Source organism: Mastomys coucha, unplaced genomic scaffold, assembly GCF_008632895.1.
Source record: "Mastomys coucha isolate ucsf_1 unplaced genomic scaffold, UCSF_Mcou_1 pScaffold13, whole genome shotgun sequence".
In the NCBI taxonomy this organism is placed as follows: Eukaryota; Metazoa; Chordata; class Mammalia; order Rodentia; family Muridae; genus Mastomys; species Mastomys coucha.
The window spans coordinates 54939139-54950306 of record NW_022196895.1 but is presented as its reverse complement, the minus strand read 5'-3'; the positions used below and the strand labels follow the sequence as shown (position 1 = coordinate 54950306).

The 11168-nt window shown below is 39.7% G+C and overlaps 1 long non-coding RNA gene across 1 annotated transcript; it reads left to right on the top strand.

Moving 5' to 3' along the window:
* Positions 1–6858: 6858 nt before the first annotated feature.
* LOC116087673 lies at positions 6859–9661 on the top strand. The gene is made up of 3 exons (XR_004117555.1): positions 6859–7022; positions 8428–8500; positions 9637–9661. It is a non-coding gene; the product is annotated as an uncharacterized LOC116087673 (long non-coding RNA).
* Positions 9662–11168: the final 1507 nt, after the last annotated feature.

Genomic DNA, 11168 nt, shown 5'->3' with positions numbered 1-11168 from the left:
AAAAAAAAAAAAAAAAAAAAAAAAAAAATCTGAATCTAAACATCTGGGTTTGAAGATACCAGCCAGGAAAAAAAACACAAAGAAAACAAAAAACTGTGAATCACAGGTTTGTCTGCCACTGGCCCAGACACCCTATTTATTTTACTTTTTAAATGGAACCTATGATTCTGGAACTAAAACAAGAGCTCTGTGCATAGGACCAAACCAGCAGATATTCTAAACCGGCAGCATTTCTGTTAGCAGTTTCAGTAACTTGATCATAAATTTTCCTTAATTTTTTTTTTCTGGCTGTAGTGCTAACAGGATATAAAAAACTTGAATACGTTTCCAGTTTTCTTGGAGTTTTGTACACACGTAGCAGACATTTATATAGACATGTTGTAACTGGTATTTAGCAGAATGCAGTTCCAGTCTGGGCATCTTATTTACTGGATGAGGCAAATAAAAAGATTTCAAATTATATTCATTAAAATAGAAAAACTAATTACTAATAATTATGTGGAAGAAATTATTGTACTGAAATTATAATTCATGCTAAAGTATAGTGCTGTCTTTTAAATGTAGCTCATTCCAGGATTTAGGTCAAAATGTAAAAATTCAACTGGATTAAAAATAGCACAATAAAAATAGAAAAAAAACCCACAAAATGTAATGAATAGAATTTTTTAATTACTGGTAAATTCAATATTGGGTTTTTTTTTGCAAATTTTGGTGTTTTTTAAATTTTAATTTTTTAATTTTTTTTTCTTTAAACTGAGTGGCATTAAGTATGGTTTCAAATGGAAAGACAAGTGAAATGTCATTGGCAGAGCATATGCTATAGTATTTTATGATATATGAATGTAAACACAGAAAGTGACTGAATATTATTTGAACATCATTGTTACTGATCATGTCTTGCCTTGTAGTATCAACAAAACATATTATTATTCAAACATATTTGAACAGTACAATTCCCACACTTAACTGTGAAAATTTTATTTCTATCATGCAAGGCTTAAGGCTCGGCTTATTCATAAGTATGTGCATAACACCACTACCATCAAGCTTCTTGGTCACTGGATAACAATTGTAGTATTGCTTCTCACTCACACACACACACACACACACACACACACACGTTTGTGCATGTGTGCTGTGAGCAGATAACTAAAGAATACAGGGATCTTTCATTTTGTGTTCTTCTAAACTCTGTATGAAACGCATTCAGATCAGAGGGGAATTTTAACAAGGGAACATTTTCTTTTACTTTAAGCAATATGTTCCAATTTATTATTATTATTCTTTAATCTTTTTTTTTACAGTCCAGTTGTTGTCTGCCTCCCCGTCCACCCTCTGACATGTGGTTCCTCATCCGGTTCCACCTCCCCCGTCTATTCCACATTTTAAAACCTTTAAACTTTAAAAACTTTCTGTTGCATCGATGTTCTCATTAAAAGTTAAGCCCGCCAAGTTTCATTCCCCACTTATTTTCCTGTGTGAGGAGATATCAGAGTCTCAGGCGACCATAGCTCTCAGCATGGAGCAAAACTTGCCCAGGTTCTAGAAGTCGTCCTTATCGGTGAGTGTCATGGGACACCAGGAAAGGAACCTGGATCCTTTGCTCTTAACTCTGCACAATGCTCTACTCACCTCAGGGTTATGAGAAGAAGCCAGCCTATCTGGATTCCCAAGACTCCCGCTAGAGAACAAGCGCAAGACGTTCTGTTTCCTCTCTCATTTCAACATGGATCCCATGCATCAGTATGATGACCACAGCACCAGCAGAAGGAAGTCAGGGTTGTGATGTTAACCATGCTGCCTCCATGTTCTTTGTTACCATCTTCCTCTACCTAAAGTTAAGAAGAAGTTTTGGCTTCTAGATCACTCCTTTCTCTCTGACCCCTGGCCACCTTTACACCATTCTCATGCAGTACCTGCAATATTAACATTCTTATGATCTGGTCCACAAGTTCTGGCCCAGGATAACTCCATGAAATCTTCTCCAGTATTTGCATTCTGAATATGGAGCATTAAAATATCAGCTCCCAGGCTGGAGAGACGGCTCAGTGGGTAAGAGCACCGACTGCTCTTCCGAAGGTCCTGAGTTCAAATCCCAGCAACCACAGGGTGGCTCACAACCATCCGTAATGAGATCTGATGCCCTCTTCTGGGGTGTCTGAAGACAGCTACAGTGCACTTACAAATAATAAATAAATCTTTAAATTGATATATATATACATATGTGTATATATATACATATATATGTATATATATATATATATATATATTTCAGCTCCCTTTTCTCTCAGCTTTTTTTTCCAGTAACAGAAAAAAAAACCTTGCCCTAAGGAAAAACATGTACAGAGAAATGGCCGGTAACTAATCACATGAGTGGAACTCTAAAAAGGAAGCATACAAAGATAATTTCAAAATCTGTGCTCATGTTTTAGTACACGCCCATTCATCATTTGTGCAGAGGTGAAAGGTCAGATGTACTCTGTTACGATTAATGGAGCATGGAGTTAAGTGCGTCTCTCCATCATGAAGGCTCATGGAGGAATATGAAGAATAATATAAATTGTACTATAAGTTTAACCATCTGAAAGTAGAAAGGGAGGGCTGAATAGGTAATAGTCAGCTCTGCATGAGACTTTGAAATTATGTGCTTGTATTCTGGACATTAGGAAAAATACTGAATTATAGCAGTCATAAGACAGTTTTTAAAATGTTATATCCAGCCAAGCTAGCAATGGAGCTCACAAGTAAACAATGGGATAAATAATATTTTTATATAGGCAAGTCTAAATAAGGCATGCAAATGGGTGTGCTCTTTCCAGAAAACCAGACAAATCAGGCAATCCCACGACTGCTTTGTAGTACTTGCAAGCTAGGTGTAACATTGAGCTTCTCCCTGTACTATCCCTTCATTGTCTTTGGTGTTTTATAAATACTGTGTGCATATTATCTTTAAGTAATTCTGTACTCTGATAAAACTGATGGTTTTATCAATGGTAAAATTGCTCCCCTCAGCACATAAATGCAACTGTTTTCCAGAGATGGGGAAAGTGTTGAGGGATGTCGCCTCTTGCTGTTGGGAGGAAAAGGACAAATTGTCTTCACTGGATGAAGGATAGTTGAGGTGTGCTGTTGGGAAAAGGCGAATTTCAAAACTTGGCTTTAAAGTCTTAGGTAGATGTTACATGTGAAAATGTGAGTTTCCTAGTTAAACTCACTCACCCTGCATTGCTATAGTGAATTATTTGAAGTGGAGTCTTTTATAAGGAAAAAAAAGATATTTTTTTTAACTCACAGATCTGGAGGTCCAAGAGGGTAGCACTCGCTTTGTAAAAGCCAGCTTCTTTGTTTTACGACATGACAGAGAAACCAACGCTAATAGCCCACTTGCAGGAGAACCAGATATAAGGGGTGGCTTTGTTTTATAAATAACATGCTTTTGCAAGAGTTAACTCAGTCCCAGAGTTAACTAACAACACTAATCACATCCCAGGGTTTGCCTTTGTGATCTGGTTCTGGTACACTCAGACCAAGGCTTTGAAAGTTCTGCAATCTCAACAACATCCTAGCGGAGACCAAGGGTCAAGTCCACGACTCTGTAGGACAAAGCAACGGGACCCTAAAGCCCATGTTTCCATGCTCTGTCTGGGACCCTGGGACTGAAATTTCTGCTGCTTAAGAATTGCTTTTTTTTTTCCCAATAAGCTTTAATTAGACATGAGAGCAAGTCACAGGATCGAGAAGAAAGGGTTGGCACACCCTGCTTGCCTGCTTGGCTTCTTGTCCAGCATGGAGGCTGGAGCATTTCCCTTACCAGTGTTTCAATCGGTCTTTGTCCATCATTTTATTATTTTTCCATCACTTTATGTTTTCCTCATCAGACTTACTTTTTGATCCATGCTTCTGGCATTGGCCTAGCCATGCCTTGCTCTGACATTGGGAAATAGACCTCATGAGGTCTCTGAGCTTCTAATTTTAAAATTCCCTTTGTCTTCCGAATCCAAAGGTGTCAGCTGCTTCCTGTAGTCAACATCTTCTGATACATTAGAGCTCCTTTGGGTTAGCTAGTTAAAAATACTTCTGTAAAATTCTTTCCTTGGAAATATGAATTTTTCTCTTTTAGAACATTCAACCGATGAAAACAATAATATTTTGTCCTTGTGTGTGGGTTCAAAGTACTTGCTCTATATGTAAAGTATGGTATTCTACATAGCAAATAGATACTCCAGATTTTTCTAAATCCTTATACTTGTTAATTACTTTGCCTCAAAACAAAAAGGTAGCATATCATTGGTAGAGAGGTAATTAGGAAAAATAAATAAGGCACAGAAGTAAGTAATTCTACCAAGATCACATGGCCATTAAATAGGTTCTCAGAGTTGAAATCTGTTAGAATGTTGCTTTTTAGCCGGAACTAGTGATGCTAATATAGTTATTTAAAGTCCTAGAAATCAAGACTCCATGTGAAAAGTGAGACCTAATCCAGGCATTCCAAACGGCAAAGTGTTTACTTTAGGAGCCTAGATAGGTCTTTACAAGCCCATTGGAAGAGATGGAAGGACAACCGCATCGCCAAACTTTGGCTTAGAAGTTGCTCTGAACACTGCCAACCAGCATTCAGGTAAAGACTGGCAACATTCCCAATTCTAGAAACATTGCAACTGTCGTGTCACTGTCACTGTCAAAGCCATCTCAGAGAAGAGGTAAGCTAAACAGTACTCCCACCAAGATGCCCATATCCTAATCCCAGGGACACACGACAGCGCCTTTTACATGGAAAACAGGAAGTCGGCATATAAGAATAAATTAAGGCTAATGGTCTGGGTAATTTATCCTAGATCCTTGGATGAGCCAAATATAATCAAACCGTCCTCTTAAGAGGGGAGATGGCAAGGTCAGCTTTAAATTGGAGCTTAGAAGAAGCCGCATTGCTGCTTGTAAAGTTGGATGTGGCTGTGTGGTCGAGAATGATCCGCAGCCTGACAGGACATAGAACAACCCATGATATATGCACCCATGATTGTGCACACCAGTGAGGGGTTATCTAGATTAAGTTAGCCTTTGAGCACGAGTGAGTAATGTTTTTTTAGTAGGTTAATAGAAGCAGGAAGACACACCCTAATGTGGACAGTGCCTGCCCACAATGAGACAGATGTAAGGACATCCTTTTCCTCCGTCTCTTGCTGGAGTATGCTGCTGATCCTGATGATATCATCCTTCACTGACATCAGAACCCAGCTTCAATGGACTTCCAATACCGATCAAAGGCCTAGGCTTTCCAGGAATGTCTCAGTCTTTCTGTACCTGTTTGGGACTGCTGAAAACACACAGCTCAATGAACTAAGCAGTTACCTGACCCTCAATTTTGCCAGATGAGGCAGGCCATTGTTAGGGAATCCAACCCACAGCTTGTAAGCAAACCTAATAAGTCTCCTTTTAATATACCCAATATATTCATTCTATTCCTCTAGATGAATTTATGGATCGCAACCCCTTTGGGAATCACGTATCAAATATCCTAAATATTAGATACATCACAGTTCATTAAGAATAATGAACTTATGAGATAGTAATGAAATAATTTTATGGATGGGGGGATCACCACAACATGAACTGTTTTAAAGGGTCGCAGAGCTAGGAAGATTTAGAAACACTGCTCTAGAGAACCTTAGCATGAACCTACCACAAACCATTCATGAACAAACTATAAATGCTAGGCAAGTCCAAAACCATGAAAATAGAGATGGCTCTCTAGAGTTTGTAAAAGGAATCAAGCCCTGTGCTTTATGACTTCTAGTCTTTGGGATCCTAAAAGAAGAAATCTGAATTGTTTTAATCACTAAGTCTGTGCTAACTTGTTTCAGTCACAACAGGAAACCAAGTTCACATTTCTAGGAATCAGCTTTACTGAAAAAGAACGGCAAGATTGTGAAGTTAGATACAAACACTGAGGAATATGTCCTGGATGGCGTGGGCTAAGGCTATGCTCCTGATTTTCTCATCCATTAATTTAAGAATACATCCTCACAAGGATCGCAGGACGATCATTAGAATCAATTAACCTGGACCCTTGGGGACTCCCAGAAACTGATTCACCAACCAATTAACATGCATGGGTTGGACATAGGCCTCTCTGCCCATAAGTAACATGTGCCGCTTGCTCTTCATGTGGGTCCAGAACAGCTGGAATGAGGGTTATCCCCAAAACTGTTGCCTGTCTGTGAGATATGTTCTTCTAGCTAGACTGCCTCATCTGGTCTCAATGGGAGAGGATGTGCCTAGCCTCATGGAGACTTCAAGTGCTAGGGTGGGGGGATACCCAGGAGGCCCACTCAGAGGAGAAGGGAAGCAGGTAGGAGGAAAGATTGTGAGTGGGGGTGGCCAGGAGGGGGGCATCGTGAAGTGGATAAGTAAAAACTCAATTTAAAAAAAAAAAGAACACATCCTCACATATCTGCCTCAGAGAAGGTTGTCACTGAGTCTTTAAACAAAGCTGAGGTAGTGAGTGTATCATGGCAGACAGAGGAGGCTATCTCTACTGACAAAAAAGGTTCTGAAAGATACATGGTTTCTAGGTTCTCAAATCCATTGCAGCACAACCGAAATCCGACACCCCGATTTTCAAATCCCACTACTGCTTTATAGATACTCTCACCAAAAAGCCCCCAAAGAACCGGGATAATTCTGTGACTTCCAGATAAGATTGGTATTATCCTAGCACCTTTGATGCTGCCAGACCTACATCTGCAGTGTCCCCAAGCATGCTGTCTTTTGCCTTCCCGGGGACTGTTATGCAAGCGTGTCCCCTCTTTCCCTTTATTACGGAATGTCACCTACCTTTATGACGTAGTTCACACTGAATATCCTCTGGAGACTGTATCTTATCTAAGTGCTGGGAGGCACAGCCTCACACAGCCCAGGACTCAGTGAAACAGCTTCATCACAGATAGACAAGTAGGAACCACTGGAGCCCAGCGAGCCCAGCGTGTGTGGCGAGGCAGCACACAGCTGTGCCCTGATTTGTAGTAAGTACTTATTCTGTGCTACATAGGTGAGGGGCCTGTGCAACCTTTGGTTCTGTAAAGTTGGCCTCCAGAAGCCACAGTAATTGCTATAAATGAAAGTGTTACAAGTGCATCTTGTTCTAGAGGGGATATAGACACTGATCTGACTTTACCAGAGAGTTCCTAGTATCTCAGAATACTGCATATTGATCCTGAGAACCCTATTAAAGGTGAGGAAAGCTGGGTAGGCCAAGGCAAGGCAGGGACTGGCTTCTTGCCTGCTTCTTCCTTCTCTCCTGTGATCTTTACTGTACTTAGGCTTCACCACCGTTGCACGTAATACCCGTTCAGTGATTCTAATGTTTGAGTGAGCAGAAGCTTGCCGTTGCTCACAATACCTTTTAGGTGAACTTAATTATTCAGTTGTGTTTCCCAAAGCTTTGTTATGGCTAAGAGCACAGTAACTTACAGCTGAATGAATACAAATAACACAATAGGTGAAGTTAGTGATTTTGTCAATACTTAAATGAAGGAAACATTTGTAGAGTTTGAGCAACGGTTGGAAGCTAGCTCGCCAGGGAATTTTGATTTTTTTTTTTAACAGAGTATATTGCTTTATAGGAAGCTCTAAGTCTCTTTCATTTATGAAAAGCATTAGTGAGTAATTAAGAATTTCCTGCCAATTACAGGTGAGATCAGAGAAACTTAAACTGCCAACAAACAATGTGATAAACGCTCTTTGGATATTCTTGGTGTCATGCATAATCGTTATCTTGATCTTTCTGTGGAACACGGCCTTCCCCTCCTTCACACCCACCTCCTTTATTTTATTTTGAAGAATTGCTTCCTCTTTCACAATAATAAATAGCTCTATCAAAAGACCTTTCTCCACAAAGCTGCTTTCCCTTACATTTAAATTGTTACAATAGTGCCAACAAAATAAAAACGCATTGATATTCAGAGCTGCATAAGTGCCTTAGGATGATATGTGGCCTCAGGTGCACTCATAATATAATTTTCCCTTTATCATTACATAGTAGATGCTTTTTAATTAATTATTTATTTATTCACTTTACATCCCAATATCAGCCTTGCATTAGTTGCTTTTTTGAGATAATTTTCCTTTTGCCTTATGATTTCTTAATTCTATAATATTCACAATCATCACTCATTAATGCTTTCCAAACCCCAACTACCTTCCCATCGTGGGATGAAATGAATGCATTTCCACTAAATGAATTTATATTTTTTCATTACTTGGGTCTCCTTTCATAAAACCTTAGATGCCTTAAGAATTTGCAATAAAACATTATGTAAGAACTGTTAGTTTCAGAGTAATTTTTTTTTTTCATTCCATGTGGTGAATCTTCCGACATCTGCTGAATCTTCTTCATACTTCCTCCACTCCATTACCTTTGTGTTGCAGCAGCTCTGGTGCCTGCCGGCTCCTATTTCCTCCTCCTGTTAATGACAAACAGCCATGCTTGGTGAAGCACTGGGTAAACACACAGCATGCAACCAGCTATGCATTCACCCCCTATCTTTAACACAGCAATAGCAAGATCAAAGTGAGAACTGGCTGAGTTGTGCCAACAGAGAAAAAATAGAGATTGAGTACACAAGTGCATGCGTGTGTGTGTGTGTGTGTGTGTGTGTGTGTGTGTGTATGTGTGTCTGTGTCTGTGTGTGTGTGTGTGTGTGTGTGTGTGTGTGTGTGTGTGTATGTGTGTGCAAAATAACAAAGAAAAGCAAGCATCTGGTATCATGGAAACAATATAGAACCCACAGGGTTTATGTATGTGTAGCCCTTAAATGACATTTAGAACAAAATTATGTTAACACAAAACTCCCCTAAAATTGTGTGCTACATTTTTATTATGCAAGTCTATAGCTGTGAGTTAATAAGAATTTCACTTAGTAAGATTGCTACATGTAATCTTTGGAAATTTTTAGTAAATTATGTACTTATTGCATTTCTCAAAAAAATATTAATGCATGTCATTATCTAGTACTTTGTGAACTAAAAATGCAACTATTTCCTTGAGTTTAGTACAAAAGTCACAATCACCAAGAACCAAGGCTTTGCCTTCCTTAAAAAAAAAAATACAACTGAGTCAAGAGAGTGATCCATTTCTTTTAAATGTTCCAACTTAATAGAATATAGTATATGTTTTTAAAAGTTTTTCCTTATAATATCTGTTTTTATTAGGTATGTATTAATTCCTGGAATGTACAGTATCATTTCTATTAGCTACATTAATTTAAAAATACGGTATAGAATACTAAAGCCTAAGAAAGGAAGTTAGTTTTTATTGAAGTAAAATTCTCTAACAGTGCCTAGCAAAAGAACAAACAAAGGATTGGAAAAACAAAGATTAAAAAGTAAGTCTCAGGGGGCTGGAGAGATGGTTGAGTGGGTAAGAGCACTGACTGCTCTTCCGGAGGTCCTGAGTTCAAATCCCAGCAACCACATGGTGGCTCACAACTATCCATAATGAGATCTGATGGCCTCTTCTGTTTTGTCTAAACACAGCTACAGTGTGCTTACATATAATAAATAAATCTTTAAAAAAAAACGGAGGGGGGGGCTGGCGAGATGGCTCAGCGGGTAAGAGCACTGACTGCTCTTCCGAAGGTCCCGAGTTCGGATCCCAGCAACCACATGGTGGCTCACAACCACCCACAATGAGATCGGACGCAGCTGCAGAAAATTACGCCAGAGCGAGCGGGGCCGGAGCCAGCCTGAGCAGAGGTCCTGAGATCAGCAGCAGCCACACACATGATGGAACACAGTCATCTGTACAGCTACAGTGTACTCATACACATAAAAATGAAATAAAATAATTCTTTAAAAAAAAAAAAGTAAGTCTCTATAGCGATACACATTTTAAAACCTAGAGAGAATAAAGACAAATGTTACCACTCCCAGTTATTATTGCCCTGCTCTCACTTCTTCATCCCTGTGTATATGCCTCTGCTTCATGGAGATCGTGTTCTTCAAATACCACAGTGCATTAAAGCCACCTTGAGTCCCATAAAGCAGGTTTTAGTGTAGAGTTTATTTTAAAAAAGGGGGGGGGGGATTCAGGGTAGTAAAAGTAAATTTCCAACACTAAAGTAGACCACCAAAATTAGAATATCACCAAACAATACTACCCAAGTCTTGTTTGTCTTCTCTCTCTCCTTTTCTTTCTCCTTCTCTCCTTCCTTCTCCTCCTTCGCCTTCCCCTCCTCCTCTTCCTTCTCCTCCTCCTCCTCCTCCTCCTCCTCCTCCTCCTCTTCCTCCTCCTCCTCCTCTTCCTCCTCCTCCTCCTCCACCTGCTCCTTCTCCTCCTCCTCCTGCTCCTTCTCCTCCTCCTCCTCCTTCTTCTTCCTTCTTTTTTCTGGCATCAGATATGACTTATGGTCTCCTCCTTCCCTCTTGCAGTGCTTCTTGGGTGACTGCCTTCTCTTTTATATTTAGCTATGTCCATTACACACAAAATGACTTCATGGCCAACCTTTTCTTCATTATGGAAATGCCAGAGCAAAAACTTTTCCAAGTTTTCTGCATCATTAAATTGCCTATTTGGTCTACCAGGGGAAAGGGCGTTGAGTTAATCTTGGAGAACACGAGCCTGTGAGGCCCCAGTTAATCTCGCACAGACATTATGTCTGCACTGTCTTGCAAAGAAGCATGGTAGCTTGGCCAACATGAACTACAGATACTTTGGTAAGCCTTCTGTTGCCCACTCACAGAGCTCCAGGTCTCAGAGCCTACCACTCTAGGCAACGCTTGGACTCGGAGCCTAGTCTATTTGACATAGATTAAAGAGAGGACTAGGATTCCTTTCTCCCTAGGGATGATTCCTTTCCTTCTGGCTTTATCAGTGAATAAAATAATACAATTAGTAATATGATTAGTGAATAAAATAAAACTCACCCTGTGGGTTGTGCTTACTCAAGCTTGAGCAGAAAGTCATGGGAAAGCAATGCCAATGTTTTCAGCTATCTAGATATGAAGACACCTGGCTCAGTCTGCCCCTTTAATAATTATTTTCTCTGGTGGTGTTCTCCCTTAGCTTACCTTGCAGATACAATCTAGTCATATAAGCAGGCAAACCTAGTCCATCATTGTCTTTGATTTAGTCTGTTCCTCATTTACATGTGCTCATTTTCTTATTACAC